The sequence below is a fragment of the Macrobrachium nipponense genome, chromosome 40, assembly GCF_015104395.2.
Source record: "Macrobrachium nipponense isolate FS-2020 chromosome 40, ASM1510439v2, whole genome shotgun sequence".
NCBI classification, from domain to species: Eukaryota; Metazoa; Arthropoda; class Malacostraca; order Decapoda; family Palaemonidae; genus Macrobrachium; species Macrobrachium nipponense.
In genome coordinates, this window is record NC_061101.1 from 37,959,575 (window position 1) to 37,978,634 (window position 19,060).

Here is a 19,060-nt window from a genome sequence, read left to right on the forward strand (position 1 = left end):
AATTCAAGGGAGGTTTTCGGAGGGTGGTGAATTCACCAACCGCACTGACAACCAATGTAAAACTGGGCTGATCTTTCTGAAAGGAATATTCACTGTCCATTTGGATTAAGAGTAACGTTCTTTCAAGGTATCTGGATTTTGGTTATGGTGACCGTTGAAGAAGCATTGAATAATCCAAAGTTTATACCTGCCACTGAAGTATCTATGATATAATGCTGATGTAAAATGTAAACATCCTAACAAAGCAGACATGCTGTATGTTTCACGCGCATGGCGAATGTTGGTCATGAGGGTGAAAATTTTTTATATTGTTCTATTGGTATTGTCTTCTTCAATGGGTTTCCCCAGACATTAGGGAATATAGATTTCTACTTGGTACTGTAGAAGTTAAGCAAACGTACACACGTGCACACATACAATATATATATATATATATATATATATATATATATATATATATATATATATATATATATGCGTGTATATGTCCAATTTCTACAGTCCCAAGTGGAAATCCATCTTCCCTAATGTCTTGGGAAACCCTTCGAGGAAGGTAATAGCAGAGAACAATGTAAAAAAAAAATAATATTACAATCTCATGACAGCAATTATATCTCTAACCTGTTCAATTGCAACTTACCTCTCGTCGATAAATGCCTTATAAACCCTGGTCAAACACAGTCACACTTTCACCAACAAACTGAGGCACCTTTCTTGTAATATCATGGACTCCTGTTATCTTTCCATTCTTCAGCCTATTCATTGCCCTCCTTACTATGTCTTCAGGAGTTACATTCATACAAATACTCTCAATCTCCCACAAACTCTTTCCACTCTTGGTATCATTTAGATCTGCATCTCACATTCGATAAATCTTCAGTAATTGCTCTTATCAACCTAGGACTGCATTTGTTTTCTGGAGCACCTCCTCACTTATATCTCTTTTCCCAAGACTATTTTGTCCACTGATCTTTACGCGCTTCTAAACAGAGCAATTACTACTTTCCTAAAAGTTCTTGTTAATCTTCTCCTTTCTATTACTACTTGCGTTCTTTTTCTCATTCACTTTCTTCTTGACCAGCTTATCCATCCTCCTGTACACTTGCACATGATCTTTCCTTCTTTCTATCAAGCAATGACATCTCATATAGCTGTCTTCTTCATTAAAACTCTTGTTCCCTCATCCCACCACTTATTGTTTTGTTTCTTCTTCCTTCCAGCAGGCATCCAGACAGATGGCCCATCCACGATTTTACTTAATCCATCATAAACTCCTTCTGCTCCCATGTCCTTATTCATGCGATTTCTCTCCACATACCTAATCCTCTTACTACATTTTTTGCAAACCCAATTATATTAACTGCATAAACAGACAAATTTTCAACCTTTCGTCAATAACTTTAACTTCTACCTATCTGAAATTTTGCTTTAATTAATAGTTATCTGATAACCTTTCAGCCACCTCACGTCTCGCCTTCGCTTGGACTCAATTACCTTTTCCTTTCACCCAATCGAACCAAATTGTTTTTCCTTAACTTTTTACTTCTCAAATATACATCTATATACATATATATACATACACGAGTATAAATACAAATAAATACATATATATACACATATACATACATACATAAATATTTATGTATATATATATATCATTTACCACTAAACAATAAAGAAAACAACAACTGCCAAGCCCTCAAACGGTATATGATAATATGTAAATGACTGTCTAGAATTAATTCTGTACACACGTTCTACAAAGCAACTGTTCTGTTTTTTCATATGTCAGTGTCTATCTATGCATAAATAACTTAGATTTGTATCTTTTCTGAATTTCCTTTGGCTGTTTGAGTTTTAGCCATCTAATTTTTTTTAACATTTAAATCAATTAATACCACAACACTAGACTTCTTTAAAACGGTTGTAAGTTTTAAAAGGATTTCTTTAAAATTGTCGCAGGTTCCAAAAACAAAATTTTAGAGATTTTTATAAAATTCTCGCAAGTTCCAAAAACAAAATTTAAGCGATTTCTTTAAAATTATGACAAGTCCAAAAAACAAAATTTTAAATGGATTTCTTTAAAATACTGGGCATCGGGAAAACAGTCCTGCCTGAAAAAAAATAAAATAAAAAGACAAAACAGAAATCTAACACACCAAAAGCGTGATAATAATTACGGCACTTTCAATTTAACGGCTTTCCATCAAGTCACGAAAAATACAGAAGAGAATTTGAAACTAAAAATAATTTCTTATCAATAACAGATCTCCCAAATTGCTTATACTGATACAAAAAATTAAAATCTGTAGTGTAAGTTTATTACAGTCTATACAGCAAACACAATCCGTTAACAAAACTCTGCAAGTTAAAACATTTTGGAGTTGCACCATCATTACAAACGGTTCAGCCTGACTCATCACTTGATTTGCTCCACTTCTGTATACTTCGGTAACTTTCATACACAGATCGAAACAAATGACCCGGGAGAGCTCTCAATATCTGCCCCGGGTTTCTTTTGTTTTATAGTCCCAAACTTTTCCCTCGGGGATTTCAGAGTCTCCTAATGAAGAGAGAGAGAGAGGAGAGAGAGAGAGAGAGAGAGAGAGAGAGAGAGAGCTGGCTAAAAAAGGAAAACAATAACAAAGTTGGAAAGTGTTGCAGAGAGAGGCATTAAGAGATCAAGAGGAGCTTTACAGTTGTTGTTGATGCAACTTCAAGATATCTGAAGTGGATGGAGAACCTTCAGCTACCAAATTAAGAGATCTTAGTCGGTGGGAAATAGAATGCGAAGAGCAACAGGAGGAGGAGGAGGAGGAGGAGGAGGAGGAGAGATTTTCAATCATTAGTTTCCTTTACGGACAGGAATTTGCGCTGTTCCAGGATTAATAAATAAGTGGTGCAATCCTTTTTTCATGTATTGTTTTCACAGCCCGAGATATAATATAATCCTTCTTAAAGTTATACAACAGAATTGTGATTTATACAAGAGTATCATAATTTAATAACTAATCAAGCGCACATACATACATGTACTCATATATATTTCAATTCATTACAAGCACACGCATCATTTGAAAAAGGTAAATTGCATAGTTTCTCTTCATGAAATATCTAATTAAATGCAATAATTGATTTTATGAAACAAATACCATATAATTCGTTTTTTTTTCTACATACAGAAAATGAATACAAACACAACCAAATCTCTCTCTGTTCAGCGTCAGTCTCAAGTTTCATTCTGCTGTCTTTGTTACTCGAGAATCCTTTCCTTGGGAATTTCTTGCATGCCGTAATGCTAAAATGATTACTCACGCCAGGCTTCGTCACTTGCGTTTCGCAACCGCTTTGTTTCCTCTGGCTTTCATTACGGTCTGTTGTTAGCTTTGTCGTTACGTTTTCTCGATTTGACATGATTTCACGCGAGGACATCCGAACCTTACATTCCCGTCTCCTTTGACACACTGATGATCCCACCTCTCGCTTGAATATGCAAGTCGCTTCTGTGTAAATACTATAAATGGACTACCTACCGCTAGAATGAGCTTGTTCCTCACTTTCTTCAAAATATTCTCTTGGTAATGCGAATGAGGAGTCATTCCTGTCCAAAGTTATCTATTTACACCATATGATTTTTAATATATATGATGCAATGCACACGTACTATACTTATCTGAAACGCCGTGGTGGTACAAAGGTATTAACTATCTACTTAGAAATATTAAGAAAGATTGTTAAGGGTTTAAGAATAGGCAAATGGTATGAAGACTGAAGGAATCAAAGAGTTAGCACCAATGGCTTAATGCTCTCCATCAGGAGTTTAGGGCAAAAACAAGCAATACAGACTTTACGCTGTCCTCAACATAATATATATTTGCCATCTCTCTCTCTCTCTCTCTCTCTCTCTCTCAGAATTTCCGCAGTTCTTTTGGGATGAAGTTGGGATGTCCAAAGCTCTTCTCCATCCTAGTAGTGAACAAAGAGGGGAAACAGGTTTCTAAAGAAACCGGTCTGTGTCGCTTTCCTTCCAATGATCAATTTCGTTATCCTCGCTGGTAAGACAGACAAGGCACATAACCACAGCACCACGGGGGAAACGGAGTAAAAGGGAAAAAATCTCTTTAACGTTACTCGAATATGACATTTCTTTCAGTACCTACCATTAACTAGCCCCTTCCTTATTCTTTGGCGAGGGAGGGGGAGGGGATAGGTGGTGGGGGAATGCCTCGATCTGTTTAGCATGGAAAAAAATCATACTATAAATGACTCGACAAAAAATCCTACATGATTCCTGGGAAATACCCATATTTCAAGGGCCGTCCTTATGTACACGGAAAAGAAAGCATTATCCAAAGCAAAAACTTAATATAAAGCTAAGGAGCAATCACACGGACTTAGACACAAGCGAAATGGGACTTTGGACATTTCTGAAATTTCTCAAAAGCATCTTTATGACAAGGGCCAGAGAATCACTTTGGTTGAATCTGTGCACTCACCGCTGCCAATACAGAAGACCAATGTAAAGAGAGATAAGTATTTCCTGAACCGGATACATTGGTGAGTATTAATCAGCAGCCTGTTAGAATCTGGGAACTTGTATTATGAACTAACCTGACGTAGTACATCCATTTTAATCTGTCACCTAAAGGTCAGAGCTCCAAGCGTTTATTGGCAACAGAAACTTTTCACATGCTTTATTACTCTTCCAATTCATGCTTTACTACTTTTGCTAATTTACATAGACGAATTCACTTCAAAGCAGAAATAAACATACTGTACACAGTGATGATAAGAAAAGACGTGAGACACTGAGTGATCTGTTATAATGTGAAAAGGTTCAAATAATGCACCGAAGAATAACATGGCCTGGCAGATAGTGATAAAAAAAGGCCCTGAAATCGTGGCCACGCTGAAATACTGCATACTTCAGGATGAATCAGTACCTCCTACTTCCTATAGCTTAAATCTGCGTGTGTAGCACTCGTCAAGGGATTACCTCGAGTTGATTTGTTCAAAAAGTTGTCCATTTTTTTTCGTGTTTAAACCCCTTATGGCGGTAGTGCCGTCAATGCACCTCGTGCGGTGCACTGTTGGGATTACATAAGGTTCTTTGCAGCATGCCTTCGGTCCCAACTGCAACCAATTTCGTTTCTTTTACTGTACCTCCTCATGTATTCTCTTTCCTCCATCTTATTTCCCACCTTCTCTTAACAACTGAATCGTATTGCAAATGCGAGGATTTCCTTTCAAACCCTTTACTGTCCATTTCCATTTCAGCGCTGAATGACCCCATCGGTCCCAGTGTTTGGCCTTTGCCCTAAATTCTAGATTCAATTCAATTCTCGTGCTTAAATTTAACACTAACGTAACTGCTCACCAAAGTTCCTTCTTTGCTTCTTTCTACAAAACTGAAATTTCCTTTGTCTAAATAATACCACTCATGACTTCCTTTTATCATTCAGGACTTTTATTACACGTCTACAATAGAAATATAAACCATTCTCCAAAAGGCCCATAAACCATTCTCCAAAAGGCCCTTTCGCAACATTAAAAAAAGTAAAAATTACTGGGTTTTTTTTGAGCCTCTAAACCCCATGTCCGATCACACACAAAGTTATTCTTTTTCCCATTTACGCCCACGATGTGTGAATATTCACCTTCGTAAGGTTTGACATGCCGGAGTCGTCAAAACAGAGCACGTCGTTCATTTTTTCTCATTTTGTGCACCCAAGGTCCTTTGAATACACTCGCAATATATTTAACGGACCTTGCTTGATTTGCACCTAACATCCTCAATCAGCTACCGTTTCTATCACACCACAGTCCTATCTAGAGCAAAATTATATTGTAATGTCAAGACTATTCAGTTTCTTTCTGTCTGAATGATTCTACATATTGTTTAAAGTTCTTTTTTTCTGTATACAGGCTCTGACCACGGCTTCTTAACGTTATCAAGTACGATTCATGATGAACTATTTAGTCAACATTACCATCTCCGACTAAGATTCCGTCTAATGGATAGCGTAATTTGTATTTCCTCTGAAATGCGATACTTTAAAATACCGAGAGAGAGAGAGAGAGAGAGAGAGAGAGAGAGAGAGAGAGAGAGAGAGAGAGAGAGAGCCACTAAAAAAAAAAAAAACGCCGGGTGTCTTAGTGCACTTCATGCACAATAAAGCATGAGGGGAATATGGTGAAATTGCTGAAATGTCCTTGAGCCTGGAGGCAGCCACAGCGTACATACTACTATATCCTGAGAGCGTCATCATAAAAGGGTCTCCTCGATAACAATGAGCATAAGCAAAGCACTATTATGCCGACTAAACAAAGCTAACCACAGTAAGAAAGGGGCAATGTTTTTGCTTCTTGCTGCTGTTCTTCTGTTTCTTACCGAGTTTGTTTCTGAGGCCATTTTTTTTTCTTTCTTTTTACCGCCAAGTTCATTTACATCGAAGGTGATTCTGACGTTTTGTCCCCTATTCATCCGCTGAGAGTTGGTTCAGTTATTGCAGTCCTGCTAATGTTCACCTCCCCCGTGCAAATAAGCAACGGTGTTAACACCGACTAATTAACGAGTGCGCTTTACATTAATGAGAGAGAGAGAGAGAGAGAGAGAGAGAGAGAGAGAGAGAGAGAGAGAGGCAAGTGCGAGTTTGTGTGCGTGAGTAACTGAGACATGAGTCATCTCTCTTCCTCACTCACACCCGCACACACACACATACACACACACACAGTGACCGACAGTTACTTTCTTTCTCCCTCAACCCTCCAATCCCCAACCCGCCTGACTCTCGACAGGCCCCACCTGACCGCCATGTCCCCGCCCCCCCTTCACCACACCCCCAATCCCCCAATCCTGGCTGCCTCCCGCTCCTCATCCCCAAAGCTGCGTGACAAGCGAACCCTCTCTCTTCAACCAGAGGCTGATTCCTTCCTTCCATCCTACACACGCTCCCTCGCGCGTTCTCTGTCTCGCTTTATGTAACGAAACGTTTGATCCCCACAGGCAATACACTAAGACCACATATTCCTTCGTTGCAACAAATAACAGCCAAATGATTATAGCACTGATATATATATATATATATATATATATATATATCATATATATATATATATATATATATATATATATATTATATATATACACATAATTATTTATAGGATATGAGAAACAAAACACACGCATTGATTTCAAAGCATTTCAAAAATAACGCCACTGCCGCTCTTCCTATATTCATAAACTGACATTGCATACCTTCGACAGCATGAAATTTCAGACCACATATCCTAAACAAAAAGTCCTAATCTCCCCCCAAAAATGCGGCATTAGTTGCCTATTCAGAGGCAGCAAGAATACAACAAATGACAGTTGATCGTATGCAATCTCAACAAAAAATAAGCTTCGCCAAAATGAATTCAGTTGAGTAACGTGACAGAATTTGTGAACTGCTTGAATACCAAATTACTAGGCAACCTTATCTTCGAAAATGATCGCAATATAAAAGAAATAATCACAGGCAAAACTTCTTTAGGTTGGCACAGAGCGCTTTCAAACAAGGCAACAGAAACAAACGCTCGCTGTGGTTAATCAATCATATTCCCTCGTCCTGAGTATCTCTGATTCTCTCTCTCTCTCTCTCTCTCTCTCTCTCTCCACTGATGACCTCTGGTGCTGTGATACCAGTTTACTTTATCCATAAGTCAATCAGGCTCTCTCCCCCCTTCACATACTTTGCATAGTTTCAACCTTCTCCGTCGCTGGACCTTGAGACATGAAGTCTTTCACAGGGAAAACTCTATTCGACAGTCCTTGTAGAAAGGAATGCGCCCAACTAGAAGACAGAGGACTCATCGCTCTTTCACGGCCATAATGACAGCAACAGCTCTGGCGATATGATCTCACAATACAACGTGTAATCAAGTATCTGTGTCTGCCTTCTTCGTAGAAATATACTTACACCTACTGAGATGGATGGGGAGAGTTTTCTAAGATTCCTTATGTTTGTGCTTTGGTCTACATCCACTGTAATTCAATCCCTTGAACAGGCCTGTACTGAGGGGGGAGGGGGGTCGAATGAGCACCCCCAAAATATTTCTGGCAGTCCATATTTTCTGTGACTATCCTTTTCCCTGAACTGTACTTACAAAGTGATAAATAACATTCTTGTATGTGATGTCTGCATCATATACATAATTTTAGAACATCTTTCAATTATTGTCTTTTGTTAAGTCAGAGAATATAACATAACAACAAGTAAAGTAATATGCATGTTATTGTTAACATATTAAAAATGATCTATCAATAAACTGAATAAATATGTTCGAATTTCAGTGGAAATTTTCAACATTATAATTAAAATACTGTTAACCAAAGTCAGTAACAATATCTAATCGGGTAGAAGGGCATAGACCGCATACCCAATTTTTCATCTAAATATAACTAATATAACATTTTCAAGTATTTCATCTTGTATATGTCTATATATGCAATGACATAAATGGAAGAAAAGGTCCAGTTTTGGGAAAAAAGACCCCAATAAAAAAAAAAAAACTCTGGTTAAGGGCCTGCCTTCTTATCTGTATATCACTATCTCCTCCCCTTCAATGTCTCTCTCTTCACCTCTGCGACAGACACCCTTCCTGTTGTCGTCTTCTCTTACACACTCACACACACACACACACACACACACACACACACACATCCAAGCAGTCCCATCATTCCAGAAAAAAAAGGATACACAGAATTTGCAAGCGTTTCTCGGAATTTCTCACAAACATCAAAACAAACAAGCGCGTCTACTAATAAAAACTCCCTCGAAGTAAACAACACAAAAGCTAATGCAATGCACCTAACTTCCCCCCATCACAAAATTCTCTCCTGTGAAAGCAGCCGATCAATACGGGATTTGATAATGTTATTTTCTTAAAAAAAAAAAAAAAAAAAAAAAAAAAAAAAAAAAAAAAAAAAAAAAAACAGCTAAATGAGTCTATTTTAGGAAGGCACCATTCGTTACCTACTTGCTGAGATATGTAGTGAAGAATTATTATAAGCAAATTATACTTTTAAGATATAATTATTTTGAAATTTCAGTAGTTACTGTAATGATTGATGAAGGAGCTATCTATTATGCATAACTCATAAAGCGAATAAAGTACGCTGTGTTCTAATGCTGATATATATATATATTATATATAATATATATATATATAATATATATATATAGATATATATATATATATATATATATATATATATATAATATAGTATACAATATTTGGATCATGTATATTCGAAGGATCTGCTCCGTATTCCGTTTAAATTAAAAGATTGAGATTAAAAACCTGAATGCCCAGTAATGAAGAGAGAGAGAGAGAGAGAGAGAGAGAGAGAGAGAGAGAGAGAGAGAGAGAGAGAGGAGAAAAATATTCAGGACAGTATTATAATTGACTAAACAGACACGGAATCAATTATATCCTGACAATATGAACAGACAATCAACCTGACATGCAGCCCTGTGTAGACAGAAAATACGTGGATAAAAATGTGAGCATAACCTATTAGAAAAAAAAACTCACAAATAAAATGCAACCGGATAGGCATAAACACAGTAATGGGTCAGTGTATGATGAAAGAAAGAAACAAATATGCATATAGAACACAGTCAAGATACATAGGAGAGAAAGTCGATGAGACACTTTAAATGGAAATACTAATAAATACTCCTATAGTAACTCTCTCTCTCTCTGAATGAGTAACTCGGGTCTTGGAAGAAAAGGGTTTTCTGGGTACTCAGCCACTCTTCACATTACTACTCCTTCAATGACTCATCCTTCACCCTAACATCCCTTCTTTCACTTACTCCTTCTCCTTCTCCTTCCTCCTCCTCCTCCTCCTCCTCACACATTCCTCATCTCCTTGAGTCCCCGTTGTCACTCAATGCTCCTCCTCAGTCCATGCCACACCCACTTCACTCACCCAGGGACTGAGGAAAAGAACAGTCGCGTGAGATCTCATGCGGTTCTCGGGAATCCTTCCTTGTCTTTGGCATTCTAATAAGGGTATTCTAGAGTGAGAAGCACATCTATAATAAAACAGGCAGGGTTGAGAATTTTTCACAAACATCTTCCTCCTTCCTATCGGCGGCATCTTTCCCATGGCACTTATGAGCTTAATAACCTTCCGCCTTCCCCCAACCTCCTTCTCAGGCCTTTCTCTCCTACTCTGTTAATTGACGAAAAAAAAAAAAAAACTTCATTCATGACATACAAGTTTCAAGGCAAAGGACTAACCAATGTCTCAATTGACCCACTGGCCAGACACGTGAAGTAACAATGAATGAAAACGATAAAAGGCCAGAATATACATGAATGCACAAGGTCTCTCAGATTGCAGAACAAAAGCAATTTACGTCAAGTAGAAGTCGAACCACCTTGTCTTCTTTCATCACAACTTGACAAGAAAGAAATAAAGAAACCCAGCGTCGACGACGAAACTTTTCCCAGCGTCCGACCTCCGAGGAGGGACACACCATCACTCTGGACATCTGGGTCTCCTTATAACCTAATGACTGCAACGTCACGCTATTTCTGACACAAAACCTAACAAAGCAGAGAGCTCTAGAGGTCCCAGGAAGGCAATTTCACAAGCACTACTGGAGGAAGGTCTTAAGAACAGGTGGTATGTTTCTAGGGTAAAGCAAAGAAGAGGTTATCCAATTATGTAAACAGGGGAGAATGGTAAACAAAAAATACGAAACGATATCATTCATTTCCTCTTCTTTACGGTTTCAAAAGAATCCTTCCAAGCGTATAAAAGTAGATCGCAACAAGACAGGCATTCAGCTTAGTACGTGTCATACTATAGAGGCTCCAAGAGGGATTTGAACCGAATCAAAGAAAGATCCATGCTTAAAATACCACTCCCCCCTCATCTCTCTCTCTCTTAGCTTTTCTTTTATGACAGACTCTCCGAGTTCACCTCAGTAAAATTTTAGTTTTCTTTGCTCGCCTGACATTGCCAGTAAATAGATGTATGAATAAATGGTAAAGTAATAACATCTTGTGGTTGGTTAACTTGTACGAGAAGATCCATTGGTTGTCAATATAGGATAGCTACATACATTAGAAGTGGTGGCAGCTGTCATTTGCTTGAACTCCAGTTACGTCAGTCTGAAAACAAATCTTCTTATGGCGGAATATGAAAGAAACTAAAAATGCTTCTCTGAGGAATTTTGATGCTTTAAATATGTATAAACCTTTCTGAATAATCACAATAATCTCCTAACTTCTATAATTCCTCACACTTTGTGAGTCAACCTTCCTTCGAAAGTCAATATTCCGAAAATTAAAATAAACTTGAAGCTGTCAGTGGAAAGTGAATCCAAACCTGTGACGATATGGAAAATTTAATAGGCCATTGTGGCTTTTGAATATGCATGGTACTGGTGAATATAACTGTCTGATACCACGTATATTCCTTTAAATAACTACAGAGTATTATTTGCATAGAATTGGGTTAGCTCGAAGTAAAACGACGACGAAATACCGCTGGAGTACATTCTTCAATGTGAAGGAATTCTGTGGGCGTCCTTTTCAAAGATGAGCTGAGCGAGACGAGACGGCTCGGCCTCGTTCACCAGTTTCGCCTTCAGCCACAACAGCAGCGGCGGGTGTGGGCAGAAAAAGTAGCCGTGAAGTACACTCGGACAAGCCCAGCATAGATGCTGGTGAATCGCGTGCCCAGTCAAAAAATGGGATGAATTAATGGCATGGATGAGATGCCCTTCTGCCATTCTCACTCATGCGACTACAGGAGCAAATATGCCCCGCCAACCTCAGATCAATGAGTTACAAGACATTAATAACAGTTTCTGTCCTTAATTCAGCAATGACGCTCGGTTTGAGTCTGATAAAGCCTGCTTTTATTTCCAACTCGAAGGACACGAAAACAGTATCAGCGTTGAATCGCTGTGTAGTGATGATGTGCCGAGTCGGTCTCGCTGCCGCGGAGCGCGGACGGCGGGACGCTACAACTGGAGCAGAATGAAAGGGAGAGGCTCGACATTTTTTTAAATCCGTCGCTGCTGCCCGCCCCAGTGACAATGCCTTCCCGTTTCTTGCTCTTTGTAAGCAGCAGTTACAGTACATTTGAACTTGTACCAGTTACCATATTCCTTTTGGTTATATCTTTCATTTCATTACTTCCTCTTCGTTTGAAGACTGGGCATACATCAACCGTAGTAGTAGTAAGGTAGTAGTAGTAGTGGTAGTAGTAGTAGTCATTATTTGCCTTTTCTTTTAACGTTTAATTTCGTAGTGTTGTCTGCACGGAGAATGGGCACCCTTTTTTAAAGTACCCCTTTCCATTTAATGGGTCGAGGGGGTATCGTATGACCACCACCAACATTCCAAAGATTGTTTGTATCATCAAGATATTTATTTATTCAAATGTTGTCTTGGGATGTTTTAAACGGCGGCCTTGATCCAAGAAAACCACTCATAATAGCTGTCGCTGCGGCGGTCGACCAATAGCAACGCAGAGTCCTTCAGCCAAGCGAGAAACCTGGCTTTCCATTGGTCGGCTGGGGATGAATGGGCATGATTCAAGTGGGCTGGAGTAGAAGCGTCCCCCTCGGGATAGGACGGGGCTGGGATCGGCTTGCAAACACTTCAACCACTTCTCTCTCTCTCTCTCTCTCTCTCTCTCTCTCTCTTCGAGCCACACTCACTGTACTCACTCGCGCACTCACTCACTCACGAGATATTCTGGAGTAAAACTTCAAATTCATGACTCATGTCTCTTCTCCAGGTGTTCCAGTTAATTCTCACGTTATCAGTGAATTCTTCTGGAAACTGCTACGTTAGGTCTTCCTCCTAATTAGCGATGTCATACTAATACAAGGTGGAAGGTTTTGGGTAATGGCCCGGGGGTGTAAAGCGAGATTGTTAACGCTATTGTTCAGGGAAATCAAGAAAATACTGAAAAAACCTGATGCTTTCAAAAATAAAGTGCAATAATCTCCAGTTATTCGTTAAAAAAAACTCGCCCCAGGAACGGTTAATACTAATGCAATATTCTCATAAACCTTACACCAATTGATAATGACAACAAATTCCAGTATCTTCTATAAACGCTAAACAAAGTAGCGTCGCAAATGTAGAGGTCATAGACGTATTCTTCAACAAAGAATACGTAGCTGCTGCCGCTTCGCTTCAATTTCTACTCATCGGAGAACTAACTTCTCGCAGAGCTCGACACACCCTAACTGTCTGTCAGCCAGAGAGAGAGAGAGAGAGAGAGAGAGAGAGAGAGAGAGAGACTGCCGTCCCAACTCTGGATCTTGTGTGTGTGTTGTCCAAGCCGTGTAATAATGAGCGGATGCAACATATTGAGGTAAAAAATGCTCCTCATTTCCTTAGTTAAGACGTTTTTGTTGCTGCTCCACATTTGATAATCTTCCAAGTTATGACAGAATTCGTTGCCGTGAAGACTTCCAGATTGAATTATCTGTTATACTTTCCCAAAAGGTTGACTGAAAGATGGCTGGAGAAGTGCTCGGAAATGATGGAGGACGCATCACGATTATCAAAAGGAATGCAAATATTTAATAGTTTCCAAACTGTCAGTGGAAGATTTATGTGAAATCTGTCAATGAAACACCCAACATTCCCAAACACTGTCTGAGAGGAATCCAGCAAACTTGTTTATGTCTACACAATGTCAGACGTTATGAACAAATAAGAGAGATCTAAATACAAGGCTCAAATATTCGAACTGTTTGTTACGTGGTTCTGAGAGCTGGTCACAAAGCTGTGAATTCATTTCAGATTTATTGAAGGGTCGACACAAAAGCGCTGATAATAGAAGTTCAAACAACGACGCTGCGAATCTCAATCGTTTTGAAGTTGCTCTGGGATGCGAGTGAACCGCTAATGAGATGGGAATGCGAGAGGTCCACAAGAGCATTATCCATGTGCGCGCGAGTATATGTATGTATAATATATTATTATATATATAATAATATATATATATAGATATTATATATATATATATATGTATATATAAAATATGTATAATATATGTATATATATATATATATATATATATATATATATAATAATATATATATATATATATATATATATGCATACATGTGTGTGTGTGTACAGCTTACTCGAATGTTAATCCACAAATAACCAATTAATACTAAATTTGGTGTAATAATTTACACCTTACACCAAATAGAATTTAGACACCTATTCAATACTGTCAGATAAGAGAAAACTGGGTGTGAATGTGAGCAACAATAAAATTGTGGATGGTAAATGGATCCTTGAAAATTTAGCAATGAATATGGATGGTAGAAAAAAAGCAGTTGATTCATTTAGATATTTCTGATAAAGCATAACGGATGTTTGAAGAATGAGGGAAGTATTGATTCACAAAACAGGTGAAGAATGGAAGGTAATCGGAAGTGTGTAAAAGACGGAGAAAAGACAGTGTGTATGGAAGCCCAAGTTTGAAATATGTTGAGTGTTGAGCCAACACTCTTTTATGGAAGAAAAGTTTTGATTCTAATCACTAACAAAGAAAAAGATATTGCAGCTACTGCGATGAATATTCTAAGTTGCACAATTGACACAATAAGGATTAAAAATAGTCAATTTGAGGAATGGTAAAGTGGTAAAAAATTTAGAGCTGGTGAAAGGATTTATCACTAATTTGAGATGATTACATTAAGATGAAATTATGAAGAACAGGTAGGTAAAAAGTGTTATATCCTGAAGTGGTAGGAGTAAGGCGAAGTAAAGACCTAGAAAGGGTTGAACAGATGGAATGGAAGAGGAACAGGAAAGCAAAGACCTTAATACCAATGGTGTGTCAACTTGCATGCATGCCATGTGCACGAGATACAGAGGTGAATGGCAAAATTTGTGTGAGGGATTTGATGCACTGCTGATGACTCTTCTGCTTAGGTATCTAAAGTGGCCAATGTTTCAGAAGTTTTCTTTACAGTGACTGTTTTTATACCTTGTTGGATGAAGTGGCATAAGTTAAAAACATCACCAGCATAGCAAAGAAAATTAGGAGTTTTCTGATCTATGCATGGAACTCTGTTGCACACAGCGGGGAACTAGGTACAGTTGTTTGAGAAAAAGCTGGCCTTATGCCAGCACGGGCTCTTGCTCATAGAGCAGCCCATAGTGCAACTAGGTACATGAAATTTTTGAAGGCATTTAGCTGCTGACCCTGGTTGGCTGCAGTTAGCACAGAGATGACAGGAGGTTTTCAAGAGCAGCACAAAAGGACCTGGTGAGAACTTGAAGGTTAACACATCTGGTACCATCCCCCAAAAATGGAAATTTGCAAACAGATGTATATATTTTTACTTTAAAACGTTTTCCTTGATAGAGTGGCTACCAAGTAAAGAAAACAAAGATAAACCTTCAAATTGTGGACAAACCATTAAGCAGAAAATTTTCATATTAGCTGGTTCCTTCATATGTACAGAAGGCTCATCAGCAGCATATAGAACAACCTTACACAATTGCATCATTCAACATTATCACAAAGGGAAAACACACACACACACCCTTGAGGACCCTCCTTTTTTATACTGCTGTCAGACCATCTATCCAAAATTTTCTAGGCCTTCCTCTCCTCACATCTCCTTACACTTTTGAATAGCATAAGTTTTCCGCCAATCTATCAACATCCATTCTTTCCTCAACACCAAACAATCTTAAAACACTTTGATCCGTCTTTTCTTCAACATTAACCCTTTTAGCACTATGGATATTCGTATCCCGCACATTTCTTACTATTCCGGCACTCCTTCTGCCATATAAACTAAGTAAACAACCTCCACTTTTTTTATTTGCATTCATCATCCAAACTTGCACATTGTCTTTTGCAAACATCCTGCTACCTCTCTTACTTCCCTTATTCTGTGACTATATCTTTTCTTATTATACAATAAATTGAAATATTCACCTCTAAATATGTATATAAATCTACTGCTTCAAGCTTCCACATGAATTTTTGTTGTTCTCTCTGCCTAGTTTCCATATGCCATATTAATCCTAATCCTCTTCATAATTGGCCTTACACTCTTGAAAACTCTTGCGCTAGTTTGTAGTTTCTTTTCACTATCACCCAATTGTTGTGTTATCTGTAAATGTCGGCTAAGCCACATTTCATTTTCATTAACAGCCCACTTCTTATTCCACAACTTTACACCTACATATGATCACTTAATCTGACTTTTCTCACCACTCCATACACAAGGCATTAAAGAGCCCCATTTTTATACCAAACCAGTCACTTCTAAACATTCCAACACATACGTTACACCCAAAAGTATTTTATCTAGGCCAAAGTACGCCTCATACAGCTTTTTCACTTTTCTTTCAAACTGCGCACACATCTATCTTATAGCAAACACCTATCTACATCCCCTTTTGCATGTCCAAACCCACACTGCTCTTCAACGACCAAACCCTTCTTATCCATTTTTACCTTTCCATCCTTTGTTCTATCATACACCTTTCAATCATACATATTTCCTATTATATAAGAGATGCAATGTCTTATGATACTTACATTCACCTCTATAACCTTAACCCTTATATGGCAGAACAAACATACCTCTCACACATTCTATTGAAACTTTTCCCTCGTACAGACATTCCTTACACAACCTTGTCAACCACTCAGCCATACAGTCACCAGCGTTCTAAACCATCCTAATGTATTCCCATCCACTTTTGTGCATTCTCAAGCCTCTTAATGGCCTCCTCACGTCCTCAAATGTCACTTCCACGCCCATTTTCAAAACTACTTACTCTTTCCAATCCTGTCTCTTTCTCTCAATCTCTTCTACTTTCCACGTTACAAATTTTCAAAATACCCACACCATTACTCACAAGTGCATTTATATCAAGAGTGCATCCGTCCTTATGTATCTTACATTCTACGATCTAGTTGTTAACTAACCTTGCTCTCTGCAAGTGTTCCCTGTAAACCAAGTTACTTATTTTTTATTCTCCTTAAAAAGTACTTCGTCACTTTCTCCCAACTACTTTTAATTCTTGCCTTCTCTCTTACCTTCGTTTTTCCCCTGTTCATCCTCCTTTATACCTGTCTTTGATCTCTTCTGTTGTACCTTCAACTTGTTTCTTCGTCCATAGACCATGTTTCATGATTTCATCCATTTTTCTTTTACATTTTCCTTACTAAATTCTATTTAAGCTCACTTGTCTCAGTTACACGTGCAGCCTCATTTCACCTATTCCTCTCAAACGTAAACTTATCTATATTAACTTAAGCTTCAATCAAAAATGATCCGATAAACCTCCAGTTAAGCATAATTTCAAACACTACTTACCTACATCAATGTTCTTTCAACTATAATCTATAAAACGTTTTCCTAACCTTTTTTTGTATTCTTCACAAAGTATACTCACGAATATTTTCTTTTGGAAACAATTAATTTCAAACAATCAAGCCAGTTTCCACACAGCTTCCCATAAGACTCTCTTCATTCTCAATTACTCCGAGAACTCCATTACTACATATGACATCTTATGCCTGTCACTTACCTTTGCATTTAAACCACCGAGCAAAACTAACTTTAGGATATTCTCCAAACCCAGCCAAGCACATATTGAGACTCCCAAAAACAATGTCTTCCTCTTACTCTTTTGAAGAGGACAAAGAGTGATTGTGTCTGGGGCCACTTGAGAGGTGTAGAACTAGGAAGGGTAGCTCTTTTAGTGTCAGGAAGATTCTTTGGTTGAAAGACTACACGTGAGTTAGTTTTGTGATTATACGGGTAAGTGTGGCAAGAGAAAAATCTGTAACAGAGATTGTATGCATATGCATATGTATGTATGTAAGTACGTATGTATGCATGTATGAATATGTGTCTTTTCAAAAGAGCATTTCTGTTTAAACAGCATCCACGTATCTAAAAATCAACAGATGAAAAGAAACAAGTCTGTGTTGCTCTATAATTTCCTAAACACGCACCATTCTAGGAACTAATAACTGAGAAAACACCAACAACCAAAGGATACAGTAACAAAACACGATAATTACATTCAAGATGCAACATACAATCTCCTTCTGAGCAACCTTGGGGAGAGAGAGAGAGAGAGACAGAGAAAGTAAAAAATGAGATAAAAAGGCCAACACTAAGATCAAGCAACATTTCCTTCTTTCTTTACCGTACAAGTGGAAATGCTTTAGGGGAGAGAGAGTGGGCAGGAGAGAGTGAGAGGAGCTTATTCTCCTCCCTTCTCAGCTGAAAAGACGACGGGACTGTGAGAAGCGCTTCGCCTGACAAGGTTGGATTTATTTCTGGGAAAAAAGTTGTAATATCACCAATTGAATTAATGTTCTGAATGCTCAGGAGAGGAGCGGGTGATAAAGAATGAGAGGGATGACAGTTCTATTTCTTCGACAGTGCTTCCCCGAAGCTGGTTTTTCACAATCAAACACAAACACTAATAATGATTAAAATATGCTGCAATATAAACATACACGAAACCATGTTATTTGCAAAGGGGAATGGAATCTAGACGGGCCAAATGATGCCCCGAGTACCAGATAATGTCTTCCCTGGTAAAGCCACTGATGCTTTCTTTGTTCATGCACAGTGTGACCACAAACAATTCAATTCTTATTGTGTACTGTTGCTATAAATCTCAATAGGGTTTATTTGGCTCAGTTTCTGACCTGACTTACATTTTTGCGTTGGGATCCAATTAGTTACTTAATATTAATAAGGCTCAGCTATGATTCACTTTCTTCAACGCAGTAAAACGAATAACTGACGGCACACGGTCCGTTTCAAAACGTTCAGGGGAATGTGTTCCCTTGGGTAGAGGAAGTGTTCCATATTATGCAACGCAACAAAGAGCACACAATGTATCCATCTTAATTTTTAAATTTATAATCAGTAGATAAATAGTATATGGATGTTTCTTTGTTTTGCTGCTTAAGTTTACCTTTGATGTTAATTCCTAAAAATTCAACAAAAAAACATTGGAATAT